Source organism: Somniosus microcephalus, chromosome 5 (assembly GCF_052327205.1).
Source record: "Somniosus microcephalus isolate GS21.2 chromosome 5, FLI_Smic_1.0, whole genome shotgun sequence".
NCBI lineage: Eukaryota > Metazoa > Chordata > Chondrichthyes > Squaliformes > Somniosidae > Somniosus > Somniosus microcephalus.
The window spans coordinates 269795562-269816029 of record NC_140991.1 but is presented as its reverse complement, the minus strand read 5'-3'; the positions used below and the strand labels follow the sequence as shown (position 1 = coordinate 269816029).

Sequence of the window (20468 nt, the reverse complement as noted above, 5' to 3'; positions counted from 1 at the left end):
TGGACTTAGTTTTAGGGAAAGAAGCTGGGCAGGTAGAAGGCGTATCAGTAGGGGAGCATTTTGGTGCTAGTGACCATAATTCAGTTAGATTTAAGGTAGTTATGGAAAAGGACAAGGGTAGACCAGGAATAAAAATTCTAAATTGGGGAAAAGCTAATTTTGCTAAGCTCAGAGGGGATTTAGCCATAGTGGACTGGAAACAGCTACTTGAAGGTAAATCAGTGTCAGAGCAGTGGGAGGCATTCAAGGAGGAAGTCCGAAGGGTTCAGACCAAATATGTGCCCTTAAAGAAAAAAGGTGGGACTAACAAATCTAGAGCCCCCTGGATGTCTAGAGACATACAGGGTAGGATAAAGAAAAAAAGGGAGGCGTATGACAGATACTGAGGGCTAAATACTGCAGAATCTTTAGAAGAGTACAGAAAGTGCAGAGGTGCAATTAAAAAGGCTATTAGGAAAGCAAAGAGAGAGCATGAGAAATTCTTGGCAAGTAGAATCAAGGAAAACACAAAGATGTTTTATAAATATATTAAGAGTAAGAGGATAACTAAAGAAAGGGTAGGGCCTATTAGAGATCATGAGGGTAATCTGTGTGTGGAGGCGGGAGACGTCGGTAGGGTTCTTAATGAATACTTTGCGCCTGTTTTCACAAGTGAGAGGGGCGAAACAGACATTGCTATCGGGGGGAGGAGTGTGAAATATTAGGTGAAATAAACACAGTGAGAGAGGAAGTATTAAGGGGTTTAGCAACTTTAAAAATGGATAAAACCCCAGGCCCAGATGAAATGTATCCCAGGCTGTTAAGCGAAGCAAAAAAGGAAATAGCAGAGGCCCTGACCATCATTTTTCAATCCTCTCTGGCTTCAGGTGTGGTGCTGGAGGACTGGAGGACTGCTAATGTGGTACCCTTGTTTAAAAAGGGAGAAAAGGATAGACTGAGTAATTACAGGCCAGTCAGCCTAACCTCAGTGGTGGGAAAATTATTGGAAAGAATTCTGAAGGACAGCATAAATCTTCATTTAGAAAAACACGGATTAATCAAGGATAGTCAGCACAGATTTGTTAAGGGAAGGTTGTGTCTGACAAACTTGATGGAATTTTTTGAGGAGGTAACAAGGAGGGTAGATGAGGGTAATGCGTTTGATGTAGTGTATATGGACTTTAGCAAGGCTTTTGATAAGGTTCCACATGGCAGACTGATCACGAAGTTAAATGCCATGGGGATCCAGGGCAAAGTGTCAAGTTGGATTCAAAACTGGCTCGGAGGCAGAAAGCAGAGGGTAATGGTTGATGGTTGTTTTTGTGACTGGAAGGCTATTTCCGGTGGGGTTCCGCAGGGCTCAGTACTAGGTCCCTTGCTTTTTGTGATACATATCAATTATCTAGACTTGAATATAGGGGGTATGATTAAGAAGTTTGCAGATGATACTAAATTCGGCTGTGTGGTTGATACTGAAGAAGGAAGCTGTAGACTGCAGGAAGATATCAATAAATTGGTCAGGTGGGCAGAGCAGTGGCAAATGGAATTCAATCCGGAGAAGTGTGGGGTAATGCATTTGGGGAGGGCTAACAAGGAAAGGGAATACACATGAAATGGTAGGACACTGAGTAGTGTAGAGGAACAAAGGGACCTTGGAGTGCATGTTCACAGATCTCTGAAGGTAGCAGGTCAAGTAGATAAGGCGGCTAAAAAGGCATATGGAATGCTTGCCTTTATTAGCCATGGCATAGAATACAAGAGCAGGGGGGTTATGCTTCAACTGTATAACACACTAGTTAGGCCTCAGCTAGAGTACTGCATGCAGTTCTGGTCACCACATTACAGGAAAGATGTGATTGCACTAAAGAGGGTGCAGAGGAGATGTACAAGGATGTTGCCGGGAGTAGAGAATCTTAGCTATGAGGAAAGATTGGATAGGCTGGGTCTGTTTTCCTTGGAACAGAGGAGGCTGAGGGGAGACCTTATTGAGGTGTATAAAATTATGAGGGGCCTAGATAAAGTGGATAGAACGGACCTATTTCCCTTAGCAGAGGTGTCAAAAACCAGGGGGCACAGATTTAAAGTAATTGGGGGAAGGTTTAGAGGGGATTTGAGGGGAAATTTCTTCACCCAGAAGGTTGTGGGGGTCTGGAACTCACTGCCTGAAAGGGTGGTAGAGGCAGGAACCCTAACCAGATTTAAAAAGTACTTGGATGTGCACGTGGGATGCTGTAACCTGCAGGGCTATGGACCAAGAGCTGGGAAGTGGGATTAGGCTGGATAGCTCTTTGTTGGCTGGCACGGACACGATGGGCCAAAATAGCCTCCTTCCGTGCTGTAACTTTCTATGATTCTATGAGTTGTTATGATCTGGAATTCACTGCCTGAAAGGGTCAATAGTAACTTTCAGAAGGGAATTGGATATATACTTGAAAAGAAAAACATTTGCAGGGCTATAGGGAAGGAGCAGGGGAGTGGGTTTAATTGGATAGTTCTTTCAAAGAGCCGAGACTGGCACGATGGGCAGAATGACTTCCTTTTGTGCTGTATGATTAGTGATTCTATGAACTGCTTCCCGGTTTTATGGGAAATAAAACTAACAAAGCATTTACAGACTTTCTGAGTCTGGTTTCCTTTCTGGCTAGGTGGCTCGGGTGATGTCACCAATTGACAAGGAGCGCCCCGTGCGTTCCAGAGTGGCATCACTTAAAGGAACAGAGGCTGTAACTTCCAACCGAGCTCATAGCCAGTTCAGGGCTGGAGGACCCCAGGATTAATGATATAGATCCAGAGTGGCCAGCTGATCCTGGCATCCACGACCGGTGGGCACCGCAGTAATGGCGTACTAATTTAATTGGTTAAGTTTACGCTTTGTTGCTTTATTTTAAGCATATTAGTTTTATTTGGATCACTGGTTCATTTATTATATTAACAGGGCCCTAAAAGGGGCACTTGTGCTGATTCTTGTCAGGGGACATTGGACCAATAAGGGCGATGCTGAATTCTCCAATCAAAAATGGCCCAGCTGATCATGTGGTTCCCCAGGATCCTGCTGCACTTGATTGCCCCCCCCCCACCCCATGATGGTTCAAGGTGGTAGCCTCCATTGTGTTAATTGGAGCTACCTTCAGACTGCATGGGAACCTTCCCTGTCGATGACATCCCTGAATTAGCCCATCTGGTGGGGGAAGGAGGGGAACAGAGGATTCTAGGATCTCCATGGCTAAGAAAAGTGATGTTCTTCACAGAAACGGTAAAGACAATTCTTGTAAGTATATTTTTCCTTTCTCTTTAAAACAAGCGAATAGTTTAAACCAAAGGCAGTCCCTATAGTTACTTGCCCCATTAAATAAACTTGTGTTTATGCATTTAATACTGTGCTAGTGCATTTGTGTGTTTTAACATCAATAGAATTACACAGAAATTACAATACAGAAGTAGGCCATTCGACCCAACCAGTCTATGCTGGTTTTTATCCTTCACTTGTTCAGTAGTCCTAATTTTGTGAGTCCACTTTGTTCCCATGTTCCTTTATTCCGTTAGTTTGTCTTTATATGCATCATCTTATTAACAGTAAATGCTGAATTTGGAGCTGCGCAATGTTAATCCTTGATTCAGTCAACAATGATGCCAATGATAGTCTGGGAGATTTAGCACCAGTGCTCCTGGAGGATGCTCTCTGCCATATTAATGAGGGTTTCCAGGTACTACCAGATCACTTCATGTGGAACTACACCCAGAAATATTGCATACGGTATATATATAGCTTAAGGAAGGTTCATGGAGCCCATAGATTTCACATCAGTCACCAGTTTAAATCACAAGTCATCAAACTCCTCGGCTTACCATTTTGCCAAATTAGATCTCACCGCCAGGTTTATTGATACTTCACTTGCTAATCTGTTATTCTGAATAAGTCAGTGGAGATGAAATATGTATGCAGTTTGTAATGGATAATGAAACTGTTACCTACTTGAAAATGACAGGTAGAATACAGTTTTGTAAAACCAAATTATGATGGAATTTTTATTATTAATCTCAAATGCTTCATGTCCACTGAGGTTGATTATAGTCACTCCTTGCTGTAGTCCTATCTAACCAACAACTATTTCTCTCACAGCATGGTCACATGACAAGGGAAACCAGGTTATTGAAGCACGTCACAGTTGTGGGCTTTATATATAGTCCCCAAATCATTTCAATTGGATTCTCTCAGCTGCATTCTTCCACAAACTGAAAATCCGATTTACTATTAACCAAAGCCACCAATTTCCATATTTTTTCGTGGAAAATTGGATGGAATTATGGAATACAATCCTCAAAACACAAGCAAAAGTCTCGGAATGTTCTATAATCCAATGTAATAAAAACAGGATTTGGCTTATTCAATACAAATCAATGATCCTAATTGTGAAAAGACAGAATAGCAGCATGCAATCCCCAAAGCACCAGTGTAAATCCTGGGATCCTACGTAATGTATCAATGGCCATGGTAATAAATTAGCAGGTAATTTTACTCACCAATGTGCTGTTCAATCTTCATGGCCTTTCCTCTGTTATAATATCCTATTGATCACAAATTAAAATGTCAGTGAATGGGCCTTATTTTTGTCTCCACATTAGTAGCTGTATATTTGATAGTGCTCAGATATTAACTGGTAGACAGAAATAAAATGGTGGTCTTATGCAAATTATGTACTATTAATGAGGCAATATGCTAATTATTTGATCACAGTCATGGGCATTAATGTGAAAGATGCACACCAGTGTGTAGAACTTCATCCTACAAGAAAGAAAGAAAGATGGCAGCCAATTTGCGCACAGCAAGGTTCTACCAACAGCAATGTGATACTGACCAGATAAAAAATGTTTTTAATGATGTTGATTGAGGGATAAATATTAGCCAGGACACCAGGGAGAGCTCCCCTGCTCCTCTTCAAAATAATGCCATGGGATCTTACACGTCCACCTGAGAGGGCAGACATGGACTTGGTTTAACGTCTCATCTGAAAGACGGCACCTCCAACAGTGCAGCAGTCCCTCAGTACTGCTCTGGAGTGTCAGCATAGATATTGAGCTCAAGTCTTCGGATTGGGACTAGAACCCATGAATCAGAGGCAAAAGTAATACCGCTGAGACGCGGTTGACACCGAAACATGCATGGAAGCGTGGGTCCCTGCTGTCATTGGGACTTCAGAGGTCATTAGCTTCATAGTTGTGAGTACCACCAATGGCTGGCAAAAAGCACATCAGGCATAAACAGCACTCTCAATATAAATGTGCTTTGGTTCTCTGAAGGATCATCTGCTCATCTGACTGACAACGTGATACTGAATAATTGGTCTCGGCAGTAGGTTAGCATTATTTCCTGTTACAGTGCAGTTTCTACTTGTGAATGGTGCCATCACTGACAACATAATAGACAGGCTTTAAAATGAATTCAATACCTAGCACATGGACAGTTCAGATGAGGTAAAGAAAATAAACACGAGTACAGCCCTGCCATAATTCAGGATGCTGAGACAATCACAGTACAATAGAATAGAGCTAGCAGCCCTTTAATAAGCAATTACTCATACAATACAAGACTGATTGGACTAGAAAAATAATTCCTGACCTTGTAGCTGTGGAAAAAATTAAGCCATAAGGTGGAAATGGGATAATCACAAAGTTCAATTTTTTTTTCTCTTGACTAGTCTATATTAATCCAGCATGTTATTGCCAGTGATTTAAGTTGCAGTGCCCTGTTTCCAAGGTCTCTTTCAGCTGTGAGTGAGACCAATCAAAACTCCGAAAGAAAGAAAGAAAGACTTGCATTTATATAGCACCTTTCACAACCTCAGGACATCCCAAAGCGCTTCACAGCCAATGAAATACTTTTGAAGTGTAGCCACTGTTGTAGTGTAGGGAAACATGGCAGCCAATTTGTGCACAGCAAGCTCCCACAAATAGCAAGGTGATAATGAGCAGACAATCTGTTTTTTACTGTTGTTGGTAGAGGGATAAATATTGGCCAGTACACCAATGTGAACCAAGTGTTCCCAGAGTGTTAAGAGTCACCTCAAAAGCTCGTTTCTCCACATGCTCTAGGAGGCGGTGAGCGCCAAGGTCACCATTTTGTCCTGGCTTGCCATACAATCCTTTGTACACCTATGGCCTCTACAATCCTCCCCATCCCCGGCCAAGCATTGGATAAAGTTTGTAGTCTGAAATGTTAAGTTGTAACTTGAAGCAAGTTGTGCATTGAGCAAGGTCCTCCATACACAGTCGCTTAGAATCCCAAGTGCAGCTTTGTATATAAGTGGATGATTTTACCCAGGATCTGATGTTTTACAGCAATGACAACTTGCATTTATATAGCACCTTTAACCTAGTAAAATGTCTCAAAGTGCTTCACAGGAGCATTATCAAACAAAATTTGACACTAAAGCACAAAAGGAAATATTAGGAGCGGTCTTGGTCAAAGAGGTAGGTTTTAAGAATCGTCTTAAAGGAGGAGAGATAGAGAGGTGGTCTATGAGTTCTGCCCCACAGTGTAAATGGGGCAAATACACTGTGTAATGGTGGAACACAACCGTCTTGGGTAAGCATTCCCTGCAAGAGAAACCAGCTGTAAAATTAGGCTACTGCTTTACGAATCTCGAAAGGTTTTCTTTTTTTTAAAGAACTTCCACCTGAGAGGGCAGAGGGGCCTCGCTTTTCATTTTACTTTAGTGAATTGGCATTTTTAGATTGGTGCATGACATATATTGTTGGCTTTCAATTGTTAAAAAAGCAGTGCTATTTAAGTTAAATAAATACAAATTGTGCAGGGTGTCTAGCCTGTAGAGTGTATAATTTTAAGCACATGCCCACCAGCCTGTGTCGCTTCTCAGTTGTGACGTACACTGACCAATGTGCGTCACTGTGTCACTCACTGTCAGAGAAATGGGAGTTTGGCTGCAAAGAAAAAGGATTAAGCAACTCTGGCTCCCCAGCCTGGAACGCCTTCAACATGGCAACGCTGACAAGAAGTACTCATCTCTCAATTTGGGTTTTTTTTCTGGGAAGGGTCCATTCATTTACCAGTTATTAGAACACAGCTGACTAACGTGGTGACTACTGATTTCAAACAACCACAGTTTCCTTCAAAATCACTGGGAAAAGGACTGAGCAGATTTCAAGCAGCATCGTACTGTGTTAAATTGTGAAATACTTTCAGCTCTCAAATGGAATTGTGTTTAGTCGGCCAATTTAAATAAAAACGATGAATGAAATAGATTATTATTACCAAGCCTCAATTCATGGGATTTCCCTGATAGTGTATGTAGTAAATACAAGGGGGGAAAAACTGGGTTGCTTTGTGCCTCCCGTTAGCACCCCCTGGGGGCGGCGCCGCTAACGCCTCCTGCGAAATTCAGTGGGAGGCTAGTGGCGGCGGCAGCCGGTAGCACCCCGCGGTGCTGCGCTGCAGGCGATGGCATCGTCGTCGTGCACAGCACCCCGCTTGCAAACTTCAGTTGCGCCCCCTGACCTATCACCGGACGACATGTCCGACAGGGCCAGGGTGGCGTTTTTGCAGCCGCGGCGGCGCACGTTAACGGGCAGGTGTCGGGCTGCCAGCACCTGCCCCCCTTCCCCTTCTTCATTCAGAGTGCCGGCCGCGATCGCTCCTCTTGAGTGCCGGGCTGCTTTCCCGGCACCCGGCTCCCCGGTGGTCCAGCATGGCCCCGGTGCGTGCACCACTAGGCCCCTCCCCTTTAATCAGGGGAGGGAGGCCTGCAATACCACGGCGCTATGTGCCGATGCACGTGGCGCTGTTGCACGTAACGCCGCAATATTGAATTGTAGCGCCCCAGGAAGGAGGGGGAGCACTTCCAGTAGTGCCCCGCCTCCTGCTTGGGGCGCTACCACTGAATTTACGACGCAGGGGCGCTAACATTTTCGGGGCGCTAAAAGTAGCGCCCCAGTGAAGTTAGCGCCCCAAAGGGGATGCCACCGAATTTCTCCCCCAAGGTGTGGTATGAGCCATACAGAATGGGAATGGGGATACCAACTCTGGTTGGGCGTATCCCTGGAGGTTTCATCACATGACCTCTTGCCTCCAACCTCCCCACCCAATCAAGCAGTCTCTCTTCGCCATCTCTAATATTTTTATAACTAATAAATAAGTGTTCAAAGAAAATGAAAAAAAAACCTTGTTTTATTTCCCTATGATTTTTCTCCTGGGTTGCTCGCAACAGTGTCCTGGAGATTAATCTTCAATTCCCGGGGACTCCAGGGCAATCCTGGAGGGCTGGCAACCCTAAATGGGAAGGTTTACGAGCGGAGGGAGAGAGGGGGTGCAATTAGCCAGGTTCTGGATTTCAATTGTCGACTGACCCCTAAGAAAGTGCGTCAGTGTTGGGTGACAACAAGTTGAGGTTCAGCTGTGATACCAGATCTACCACCTGTCCTATGTTCAGGAGGAGTCTCAGGGAATATACAATCTCACTGCCTTCCCCCTTGGGGCTCACAATGAGACACATTTCCCACGATTCAGGAAAAGGCCATGCCTATAATACAGGTCATTTTGCCCAGCATGCAGGGGGAGGGGCAGGGGTCCACCAGCTGGACACACTCTGTGCCCCAAGTCCCTGATATGTGTCTCCTCTCCCCGACTCCCGAATCTTGCCTTTCTTAGCTTTCAACTCCGAGGTTAGATATAAAACTATTCCATGAATAGCTAAGTTGCAAGTGTGTTTATAAACCTTAATATGCTGTTTAAAAAAAATCTCAATACCTCAATGTTTTTAAGTGGACAAAGTTTCCTGGCTCTGTTTAAATTGAAAGCTGATCTGAAAAAAAAGAGATAAAGTGAAAAAAAACTACAAACATGAGATCTGAAATAAAAACAGGACAGACTGAAAATACACAGTGGGCCAATCAGAGGCTGATAGAAACGCTGTGTATTAGAAGCATTTTCTGATTATAGAGATCTGGGTTAAAGTTATTTTAAAGAGCAAAGACTTCTTAACTCAGTGGTGGCACTCTTGCCTCTGAAGGTCACTCTTGAAATTGAGCACAAAAATCTAGGCTGACACTTCAGTACAGTACTGACGGAGTGCTGCACTGTCGGAGGTGCTGTCTTTTGGATAAACTAATGTCGTATCTACGCTCTAAGTGGACATAAAAGATCCCATGGCATTATTCAAAGAAGAGCAGGGGAGTCCTCCCCTGTCCCAGCAAACATTTATCCCTCAATCAATACCACCAAAGACGGAATAACTGGTACTTTATCTCATTGCAGTTTGTGGGACCTTGCTGTGCGCAAATTGGCTGCCACGTTTCCCAACATTAGAACAGCGATCACACTTCAAAAGCATTTCATTAGCTGTGGAGCATTGTGAGATGTCCTGAGGATATAAATTCAAGTCCGTTTCTTTCTTGCTATTATTTTATTACAGTCCTTAAACATAGCACTAAATGAAACTCAGTCCTGCCAAGTGATACTCATTAAGAGTGAGTCACTCATTTGGGTTTGAAATGTAATCCATTTTGATATATCTCTTGAAAATTAAACACAGCTCCATATGTTTACATGATCTTGCAAACTATGATGCTCTTGTTGATGGAAAATGCCACTCCTAGTATTTCTCTATTATTGGCTGCTCCATGAATCATATCTACGCAAATAAGATGACCCATTTCCCATTTGATTTTTTACGTAAAATTGCATACAACGTGGAAATGGCCGTTTGCCTCAGCCAGTCCATGTTGGTGTTTATGCTCCACTCAGGCAGTGTCCTAATCCCATGTGCCCATCTTGTTCCCATATCCATTAATTCCTTTTCCCTTCAACCACCTGCCTAGCCTATTCTCAAATGTTGACATGGTCACTAACTCCAGTAATTTATTCCACAGCCTCACAACCCTCTGTGTAAAAAAAAAAGTTCTCCTCCTTTCTGCTTTAAATCTTTCCATTTAGTCCTATAACGATGCAACCTCGTTTCAACTCCTCAATGACAAAAACAATCTGTTTCTATTGACTTTGTCTCATCCCTTCATAATTTTAAACACCTCTATCGAATCATTCCTTAATCTCTTCTGTTCTAATGAAAATTGCTCCAATTTAGATGATTCGCATAGGCTGGATTTTACCAGCCCTGAGGAGGCAGGTTTGGAGGCGGGACTGCTGGGAAAGTCAAAAAAAAGGGAGCGGGTCCCGAACCCGCTCCCAACCCACCTCCAACCAATCTTCCAGGTAGTTAACAGGCAGGTAAGAGGCTTTTTCCCATTTTTAGACTTCTACTGCGGGCTTCCCGACGTCGGTGAACCCCGCCAGGGTAAGTGAGGCGTGCTGTGGGTCTATTGTTATGTTGGTGTATAGATGACAGCTGCAGAAGTGGTGTGAAGGATGCAATGGGACACTGGTGAGTATCAGAGGTAAGGAAATGTTGGGAAAGTCATTTTTAATGTGTTTAGATTTTTCTGTAGGTGACAAGCTTTGAAGTGTTTGTGTGGCCTCACCTCAATGGGAGAAGTGACAGATCGCTTCTGTACCCTCACCTGCAGCTGCCATCTGTTTCATCCTAAGGAGAGAGTCACTGGAGAGCCTGGGTGCAAGGGCTCACCTGTGTACAGTGATTGTCAGTGTTTGACAGCACCTCAATGCTGTCAAACACTGTTAAATCATCTGTCAAAAATTTATGGTTCATGTGCCTTTAAGAAAACCGGCAGATGAAGCGTCATCAACTGACGTCATCTGACACCGGCTTTCCCTTAATTGGCCAGCAAGCCCACAGGGCAGGCTTAACAAGGCCAATCAGGGGAAAATAGCATCTGTGCATCAGACGTCACTGGGGGCGGGACTAGAACCCGGAAGGCAGCAGTCTCGCCCCCAACGTGTCTCGGTGAGTAAAATCCAGCCCCATGTCTTTACGAAATCATCACTGTGAAGGACAAAATGCGGTTTAGTTTGACCATTCCAACCGTTCACAATACCGTTTTGGAAATATCAGGCAAACAATATTTGTGCCGCCAACGATTTACTGGATTTGTGATTGTGAAGGTTGAAAGAGATTGGCTGTCAGGTGAATAATTCTTGCTGACTATTTCATGTGATCTGTTCCTGTAATTGCTTTGTGCCATCCAGTTTCCACGGTAGCCCATGTGGTCATGTGTTCAAGAGAAATATTTTCATGACATTTTAGTGGGTCTATATATCCAAGACATGTTGTTTCCCCATTATCTCGGAAGACTCTCAGTCCACAGAAATGGTTCATCTTTTGTTTTACTTTGACTTCAAATTCAAACCATCAAAACCACAAATGGAACTGTGTGTCGTATCCCTCTGTATAGGGCTCACAATTATCCTAGATTATTTGATCTTCAAATATGTTTGCACTTTTTGGTACAATATGGATACTTTGCATTAACAACTAACTGACTCTTCTGACAGTTAAGCAAGAGTCTGTTACAAGAAACATTTGGGAAATAAGAGACCAACTAATGACGGTCGTACAGTTTGGAAAGATGACTTAATTGAAGACTGCACATTAACAAAATTATCATTTTTCACAACATATATGTACATTCTGATCCTCATTTATTTTGCCTGTAATTGGTATCAGCCAGTAATTGGTACCAAAGTGTCAGCCATGGCTCAGTTGGTAGCACTCTTGCCTCTGAATCAGAAGGTCGTCTGTTCAACTCCCACTCCAGAGACTTGAGCCCAAAATCTAGGCTGACGCTCCAGTGCAGTGCTGACGGAGCGATGCAATGTCGGAGGTGCCATCTTTCGGATGAGACGTTAAACTGAGGCCCCGTCTGCCCTCTCAGCTGGATATTAAAAATCTCATGGCACTAGTTCAAAGAAGAGATGGGGAGTTCTCCTCGGTGTCCTGACCAATACTTATTGCTCAACCAACATTACTAAAGCAGATTAACTGGTAATTATCACATTGCTGTTGTGCAAATTGGCTGTGGCATTTCCTACATTACAACTGTGACTACACTTCAAAAGTACTTCATTGGCTGTAAACGTTTTGAGATGTCTTGAGTTCGTGAAAGACACTATATAAATGCAAGTCTTTGGCCTAGAAATTGGGTAAGGCCTGAAAACGGGCGGTGTCACGGGCCAGCGCTATTTGCCTGTGCCTCTTCTAAGTGGTGCAGGCAGCACGCAAAATTCGTGCTGCCTGCTCATTAACATGATTGGAGCGGTGATCTCAGCACTAAACATGCTGCTGATTGGCTTAGCACTCAACAGGGGCGTGGGGCACTATCAGATGCAGTCTAATGGCCAATAAAGTTTGGCCTAGGCTCTATGCACTAGTTACAGGGGAGGTGCTTTGTTGCAGAAGCACCTCATTCTCACTCTGGAGCAAGCCATGGCACAGCAACCTAGAGAACGAGCTAGAAGACTTTCAGATGCTGCACTGGAGGCCTTGGTCCTGGGGGTACAACGAAGGAGGCAAGAGGCCATCCAAGCTCATTTGCAGAAGGTTGAGGGAAGAGATTGCTGAATCTATCACGGCCACCAGTGTAGTCCCAAGGACCTGGATCCAGTGCTGACAAAAGTTTAATGACCTCACATGGTAGGTCAAGGTGAGTGAAGGCTTCAGCAAATGCCATATCCCACCTTCTGCCTCACATACTGCTCGATCCACCACACCCCCATCACTCACCTACCAACAATCTCTAGCTGTCACCACTCATACCTCACAAGCATGGCTTCACTTCACCCTCACACACTTAACAGTGCTGCAACACTCACACCCACATCTCACACCTTGCACACTTCCCTTTCTCTTGCAGGCCAAGGTGGTACATAACAGAGGGAGCAACAACAGACGGGAGGCGGCCAAGCCACAATAGAGAACCTGGTGGACCTGGAGGAATCAGTGCTTGAAATTATTGGAGGGGCAGTGACAGCGTCCATAGCCAGCAGAGAAGTTGAAACCATTGTTGATGATGACGGTATGGTCATATCTAATCCTTCTTCTCATATCCCACTTCCCTCTCATCCCACAATCTCTTCTCACTTACAAGCTGCTGATGGTGTATGCATAGATATCTTGCTTACCCCTCCTCTCCTCACCACAACCCGACCCTTGTGCCTTTCTGCTTTCAGATATCCAAGAACTGCCAGCGGGCCAGCCTGTTCCTCATCATCAGCAAATTGAAGCAGGAGACGAAGAAAAAGAAGAGACACCTCAGCACTGCATTTGACTCTCGCAGACACCTACTCAGAAAATGGCACTGCGTGGACTTTAGAGGGTAGCATAGAGGCGGGATCTGCACGTGGTGAGGCACTGGGCATGAGTGGACTGCAGCAAGGTCGGGGGAAAGAGCAACTCAGGTGCCAGCTCCCCGGAGGCCGAGTTCACGCACAAGTTCTGCTGCACAGGACTCAGATGATGAACCTCGATGGGGTGGCCTTCAGAAGAAAGGTGATGGGCATGCACACGGAAATGCTAGGTGCAATGGCAAGCCTGCCAGAGAGCCTCTTGTCAGTGTCAAGGAGGAGTCTGGCCCCAACATTGCACGGGTCTTTCCATTGAGCTTGGTGCTCATGATTTCCAGGATCGAAATGATGGACAACTCCAGAAGAGACCTTGATGATGCAGCTTCCATTGCAGCACAGGCGGAAGTGACCCAACGTCTCACTGCTGCAGTGGAAGCTCAGACTGCCGCCATTGTGGCTGGGTTTACAAGTCCTGAAACAGGCTTGCAGGGTGTTGCAGCAGGCCAGCAGTCTGTCCTTCAACAGATTGCCGGGTATGGTAGCATAGCGGTTATGTGACTGGACTAGTAATCCAGAGGCCTGGACAAATGATCCGGAGACGTGAGTCCACAATCCCACCACGGCAGCTGGGGAATTTAAATTCAGTTAATTAAATAAACCTGGAATAAAAAACTAGTATCAGTAATGATGACCATAAAAACTATCATTAAAAACCCATCTGGTTCACTAATGTCCTTTAGGGAAGGAAATCTGCTGTCCTCATCTGGTCTGGCCTATATGTGACTCCAGACCCACAGCAATGTGGTTGACTCTTAACTGCCCTCTGAAATGGCCTAGCAAACCACTCAGTTGTAAAAAACTGCTACAAGAAACAATAATAAGAATAAAACTGACGGACCACGTGGCATCGACCTCGCCACTGGCTACGGACACATCAACAGCACACTCAGCTCAGTCGACCCTGCAAAATCCTCCTCACCAACATCTGGGGACTTGTGCCAAAATTGGGAGAGCTGTCCCACAGACTAGTCAAGCAACAGGCTGACATAGTCATACTCACAGAATCATACCTTTCAGCCAATGTCACAGACTCCTCCATCACCATCCCTGGGTATGTCCTGTCCCATAGGACAGACCCACCAGGGGTGGTGGCACAGTGGGATACAGTCAGGAAGGAGTGGCCCTGGGAGTCCTCAGCATTGACTCCAGACCCCATGAAGTCTCATGGCTTCAGGTCAAGCATGAGCAAGGAAACCTCCTGCTGATTACCACCTACCGCCCTCCCTCAGCTGATGAATCAGTACTCCGCCATGTTGAGCACCACTTGGAAGAACCACTGAGGGTAGCAAGGGCACAGAATGTACTCTGGGTGGGGGACTTCAATGTCCATCACCAAGAGTGGCTCAGTAGCACCACTACTGACTGAGCTGGCCGAGTCCTGAAGGACATAGCTGCCAGTCTGGGCCTGCAACAGGTGGTGAGAGAATCAACATGAGGGAAAAACCGACCTGACCTCATCCTCACCAATCTACCTGTCACAGATGCATCTGTCCATGACAGTATTGGTAGCAGTGACCACTGCACAGTCATTGTGGAGACGAAATTCCGTCTTCACACTGAGGACACCCTCCATCGTGTTGTGTGGCACTACCACCGTGCTAAATGGATAGATTCAGTACATAGCTAGCAGCTCAAAACTGGGCATCCATGAGGCGATGTGGGCCATCAGCAGCAGCAGAATTGTATTCCACCACAATCTGTAACGTCATGGCCCGGCATATCCCTCACTCTACCATTACCATCAAGCCAGGGGACCAACCCTGGTTCAATAAGGAGTGTAGAAGAGCATACCAGGAGCAGCACCAGGTGTACCTAAAAATGCGGTGCCAACCTGGGGAAGCTGCAACATAGGACTACATGCAAGCTAAAAAGTGGAAGCAGCATGCTCTAGACAGGGCTAAGCGATTCCCACAATCAACAGATCAGATCAAAGCTCTGCAGTCCTGCCACATCCAGTCATGAATGGTGGTGGACCATTAAACAACTAACGAGAGGGGGATGCTCCATGAATATCCTCATCCTCAATGATGGTGGAGCCCAGCACGTGAGTGCAAAAGACAAGGCTGAAGCGTTTGCAACCGTCTTCAGTCAGAAGTGCCAAGTGGATGATCCATATCAGCCTCCTCCTGAGGTCTCCACCATCACAGAAGCCAGTCTTCAGCCAATTCGATTCACTCCATGTGATATCAAGAAATGGTTGAGTGCACAGGATACAGCAAGGCTGTGGGTCCCGGCTGTCATGCTGAAGACTTGTGCTCCAGAACTAGCTGCGCCTCTATCCAAGCTGTTCCAGTACAGCTATAACACTGGCATCTATCCGACAATGTGGAAAACTGCCCAGGTATGTCCTCCAACAAGCGAGCGTCTAACCCCCACCCCTTGACATTCAACAGCATTACCATTGCCGAATCCCCCACCATCAATATTCTGGGGGTCATCATTGACCAGAAACTTAACTGGACCAGCTACATCAATACTGTGGAAACAAGAGCAGGTCAGAGGCTGGTTATTCTGCGGCGAGTGTCTCATCTCCTGACTCCGCAAAGCCTTTCCACCATCTACAAGGCACAAGTCAGGAGTGTGATGGAATACTCTCCACTTGCCTGGATGAGTGCAGCTCCAACAACACTCAAAAAGCTTGACACCATCCAGGACAAAGCAGCCCGCTTGATTGGCATCCCATCCACCACCTTAAACATTCACTCCCTCCCCCACCGGTGTACCGTGGCTGCAGTGTGTACCATCTACAAGATGCACTGCAGCAACTCGCCAAAGCTTCTTCGGCAGCACCTCCCAAACCTGTGACCTCTACCACCTAGAAGGACAAGGACAGCAGGCGCATGGGAACATCACCACCTCCACGTTCCCCTGCAAGTCACACACCATGCTGACTTGGAAGTATATCGGCAATCCTTCATTGTCGCTGAGTCAAAATCCTGGAACTCCCTCCCTAACAGCACTATGGGAGTACCTTCACCACACGGACTGCAGCAGTTCAAGAAGGCGGCTCACCACCACCTTCTCAAGGGCAACTAGGGATGGGCAATAAATGCTGGCCTTGCCCGCGACACCCACATCCCATGAATGAATTTTAAAAAATAGATTGCTAGCAATGCTGAGGTGCCGCCCCAGGGGAGTGGCAGTGTCTCTGTGGAGCACGAACCTACTGTCCTCTCTCAGGATGACAGCATTCCTACTCCATCCACTGACACTCCGCCATTGCCCTTGATGCTGCCCCTCAGCCAGCCAGCCCAGACTGCTGCCGCCCATGCCGAGGTGGTGCAGTCCATAACCGGGCCTTCTTGGTCCACAGCTGGTCGAGGTCGTCGTGCAAGGCCATCTGTTGTCTCTCCCACTGAAAGTCAGCAGCCTTCCACCAGCCATGCTGAGCCACTGGGGAGCACTGCGTAGGAGCACTAGAGTTGGTAAAGGCCGACACTGAGGGAATGCATACAGGTAAATAGCTGATATTGTCATTTTGATTGGATTTGGATAAATTGATGATTTTTGTTTGTAATGTGTGTTTTGTGGTGACTCTCATTTCAGCTTTGTGCCCAGGAGGCTGTGATGTTCTGTGACAGAGGGATGGTATGGTGGGGAAGTAGTGAGCAACGCGGATGTGGGAATGGTCATCGACCTGAAACATTAACTCTGTTTCTCTCTCCACAGATGCTGACTGACCTGCTGACTATTCCCAGCGTTTTCTGTTTTTATTTCAGATTTCCAGCATCCGCAGTACTTTGCTTTTGTGTTGTCTGGGGTTTCATTCACTGGAATCAGAGTCTGATGAGGTGCGCAGGGACAGCCCATCCAAAATGGGGATTTGTTGCCTGCCTACTCCCTCCCTCCTCCTCCCCTTCCTTCTCCTCCTGAGGTGGTCCCGCAGTCCCTGGTGGCAAGGCTGTGCCTTCATGATGACCAAGTTATGCAGCATGCAGCAGACCGCCACAAAATGGGTCACCCGCTCCAGCGAGTACTGGAGGGCTCCTCCCGAGTGGACAAGGCAGCGGAACAATTGCTTGAGCACCCCGATAGTCTTCTCAATGACGTTCCTGGTGGCAGCATGGCTGTCATTATGTGAGTGCTGGCCACGAGTGATGGGATTGCAGAGGGGAGTCATCAGCCAGGTGCAGAGCAGATAGCAACCATCCTCGGGTTTGATATGGTGGCTGGATGAAGCCATCATGACTGCTACCAGGATAGCAGGCATTCACCATCATGATGCGCTGGGTGTGGTCGCACAACAACTGCACATTAAGGGCTGGATTTTCTCAGCGGCATCAGGATAGCTGGTTTCCGGGTTCCAGTCCCGCTCCCAGCTGCAGCCGCTCTGTCAAAGGGATTTTCCCTGCATTGGCCTTGTTAAGCCCACCCTGCGGGCTTCCCGGTTAAATAACAGGAAGCGGGTCTGATGACGTCATTTGATGATGCGTCATCAGCTGGTTTCCTTAAAGGGACCACGGCCACATTGAGCTTGACAGTTGTTCTCAGTGTTTGACAGCATTTGTGAAGGAATAGCCATGATTCAGAGAAATACACGATACCATGAACAGATTTTGAATATTTATTAATACATGATAAACTGGGTTTAAAAATCTAAAGCCTCAGAGACACAAGCTGTAAAACCTCAGAGACATAGGCTGTAAACAGAGAACAGGCTTCTGAGATAAAGATCAGTTGATAACAAAGTTGTAAACAAGCTTTGAAATGGGATTTAGTTAAATATACTAAAACAATGAAAGATTGAAGCAAACCATTGGTGCTTCCGAAAGGTCTAGAGTTTGGAGGTAACACAATGAGAAGATGCTGTTTAAAGTGTTAAGAAATAACACATTGAACAGAAACACAAACATTAAAAGAACCATGTGCCTTTGAAACATGACATCAAGTAAAAGAAACACCTGCTGGTCAAATAGTTTTTATGTTAAACTTGGATGACAGGAAACACGATTAAATATGCAACCAATTGAGATAGCTAGAAATGCATGAAACATTCAGTTGAAGTGTCTTTAATTTATATACATAGTAAATATGATACCAACAAGGACACTTTGAAGATATAACTTCAATAGAGACACCAAGCAATTACACTGTGTTTGGAGCAGCACGGAGTCACAACAACTGCTAAAAACCAGTAAAGCCAATATTAAGAATTGAATGAAGAATCTTTGATAAGAATGGCATCAAACAGAAACCATTGCTGTCATTGTTTTTATGATGGTTTTTGGAACACCTAAAGGTAGAGAAATAATTATGCATGCAATAGTTGAATTGATAGTAAGATAGAAAGCATTCAAACAGAGGTATCAATAAAGACAATTAGCTGACATCAGCAGAGAATATCAAAGAAGAAACCATTGCCAAAAGAGTATAAAAATAGACCTTTTCAACAGAAAGGCAGAACTCACTGAACAGGCAAAGCATTTCTCAACTCTTCAGAGACATCTCTGTAAGTCTTTAACTTTGTCTCGGGTGATCAAAGAGGTACTATTATTTGATTTTGGTGGATGTTCTGGATTTAGAAATAAGTAAGAAAAGTAGAAATGTAACAAAGTTAAGATTTGAGAATAAGGATCTCTGAGAAATAAGAAATGAAAGCTAATTGTTTTTGAACTGTAATGTTGTGATGGATACACCAGCTGTTAACTACATGTCGGTTCTTTAATAAATTTATATATTTTTAGAATTGTCTCACAGAGTAATTTCTGTATCAACCTTGCGAACTCAAATCTCTGTATATTCTCTGGTGAAGAGTTAAGGCTAAAGGGATCAAGGGATATGGGGAGAAGGCAGGGACAGGGTACTGAATTTGGATGATCAGCCATGATCTCATTGAATGGCGGAGCAGGCTCGAGGGGCCGAATGGCCTACTCCTGCTCCTATCTTCTATGTTTCTATGTTTCTGGGGGGTATTCTAGACCCTCATAATATCCGGAAGGTTAGTCTAGTTAAACTTATTAAAAATGCTATCTGGAGGACGGTAATATCTTCAGGTCGTTCCTTTCCTTTAGGGAGAGAGAGCCTGAACCTTTAGACCATTTAAGCATCTTGTGGAGTTCGGCTATCTGTAACTTTGGTTGAGGGTGAACGTCTGGGGAGTACACCTGATCTGGGGTAGTCCGAAAGGGCTAGGACTTGTAATTATCCCTTCACATTGAGGTGCTGCAAACACTGACAAGCACTGCACAAAGGTGGATGCTTACACCCAGGCTCTCGCATGACTCCTTCCATATGCTTATGGAGGGAGTCACAGCACGCAGGGAGGTTCTCTTCCCTTCCAAGGGCGGAAGAGACCTCCCCAGGACACCAACGCAGTCTGGTTGCACATTGTACAAGAGGGCAAAAGCAGGGATGTCATCAGGGGTTCCTGGCTGCAGTGGCGCCAACCTTTCAATGATCTCAGTGGATCACAAAACGTTACTGCAAAGCCACACACAAACTCACCCTGCTGTGCCACTCAACACATCCCCATCACTCAGCCTTCCCTACCCTACTCCTGCACATCCTTACTCACACCCAATTTACCTTGCACCTCCACCCAACCCTCTCTATCTACTTTATCACTTCCCCATCTCACTAGCCACCCCTCACACTCGCCCTCATCCTACTGCATACCAACTAACAACACACAAGGGTAGGCACTTGAGAGGTTTAGCCAATGTTCATGTGAAGTTTCTGGTAATGTGTTGTCATACAATTAAATCTATATTTTCAACACTGCCCCTTATTGGACAGGTCTGTGTGCACCTTGAGAAGTGTCTTACTGAGTTCCAGTGAATGTTCAGACATAACTCCCCCCCCCCACACCCCCAGCTATAGTGATGAGTGTGCATGGAATGGCTTGGGCATTAAAGGGATGTTTTATGGTGCTGGTGTGGGATGGTGTCAACCTGGCGCATCATGTGGCAGCCAGGGTTTACAGCATCAAGTGAAGTAAATCTGGCCATGGTGAAGCCATTGCTGGCCTCCCGGGCAGCAATGTTGTCAGGGGTTGATGCCCTGTGTCCTGTGCAGCATCAGGTGATGGCGGACAAGGTTGGTGATGTTGTTGGTGTGTCTGCTGATGTTGGTGTTGGGACTGATCGTGGAAGGATTCAGAGGACCAAGGTCTGATTGTTTCAAGGGCACTGATGTTGCTGCAATAGATGGCAGCTGCAGGTGAGATGATAGAAGCGATCTGTCAGTGGTGAGGGAGGTTGTTCCAATGAGGTGGCACTGGACA

At 45.5% G+C, this 20468-nt stretch overlaps 1 long non-coding RNA gene across 8 annotated transcripts in view; it reads right to left on the bottom strand.

Moving 5' to 3' along the window:
- The window catches only part of LOC147117716 (uncharacterized), a 698822-nt gene that overhangs the window by 220190 nt on the left and 458164 nt on the right, over positions 1-20468 (bottom strand). For 5 of the 8 annotated variants that reach the window (XR_015078511.1, XR_015078515.1, XR_015078509.1 and 2 more), the window contains one exon: positions 4501-4545. This is a non-coding gene — a long non-coding RNA (uncharacterized LOC147117716). Of the gene's footprint in view, positions 1-4500; positions 4546-8740; positions 8796-20468 lie in introns of all 8 variants that reach the window. The other 3 variants (XR_015078510.1, XR_015078513.1, XR_015078516.1) reach the window with 1 other exon arrangement.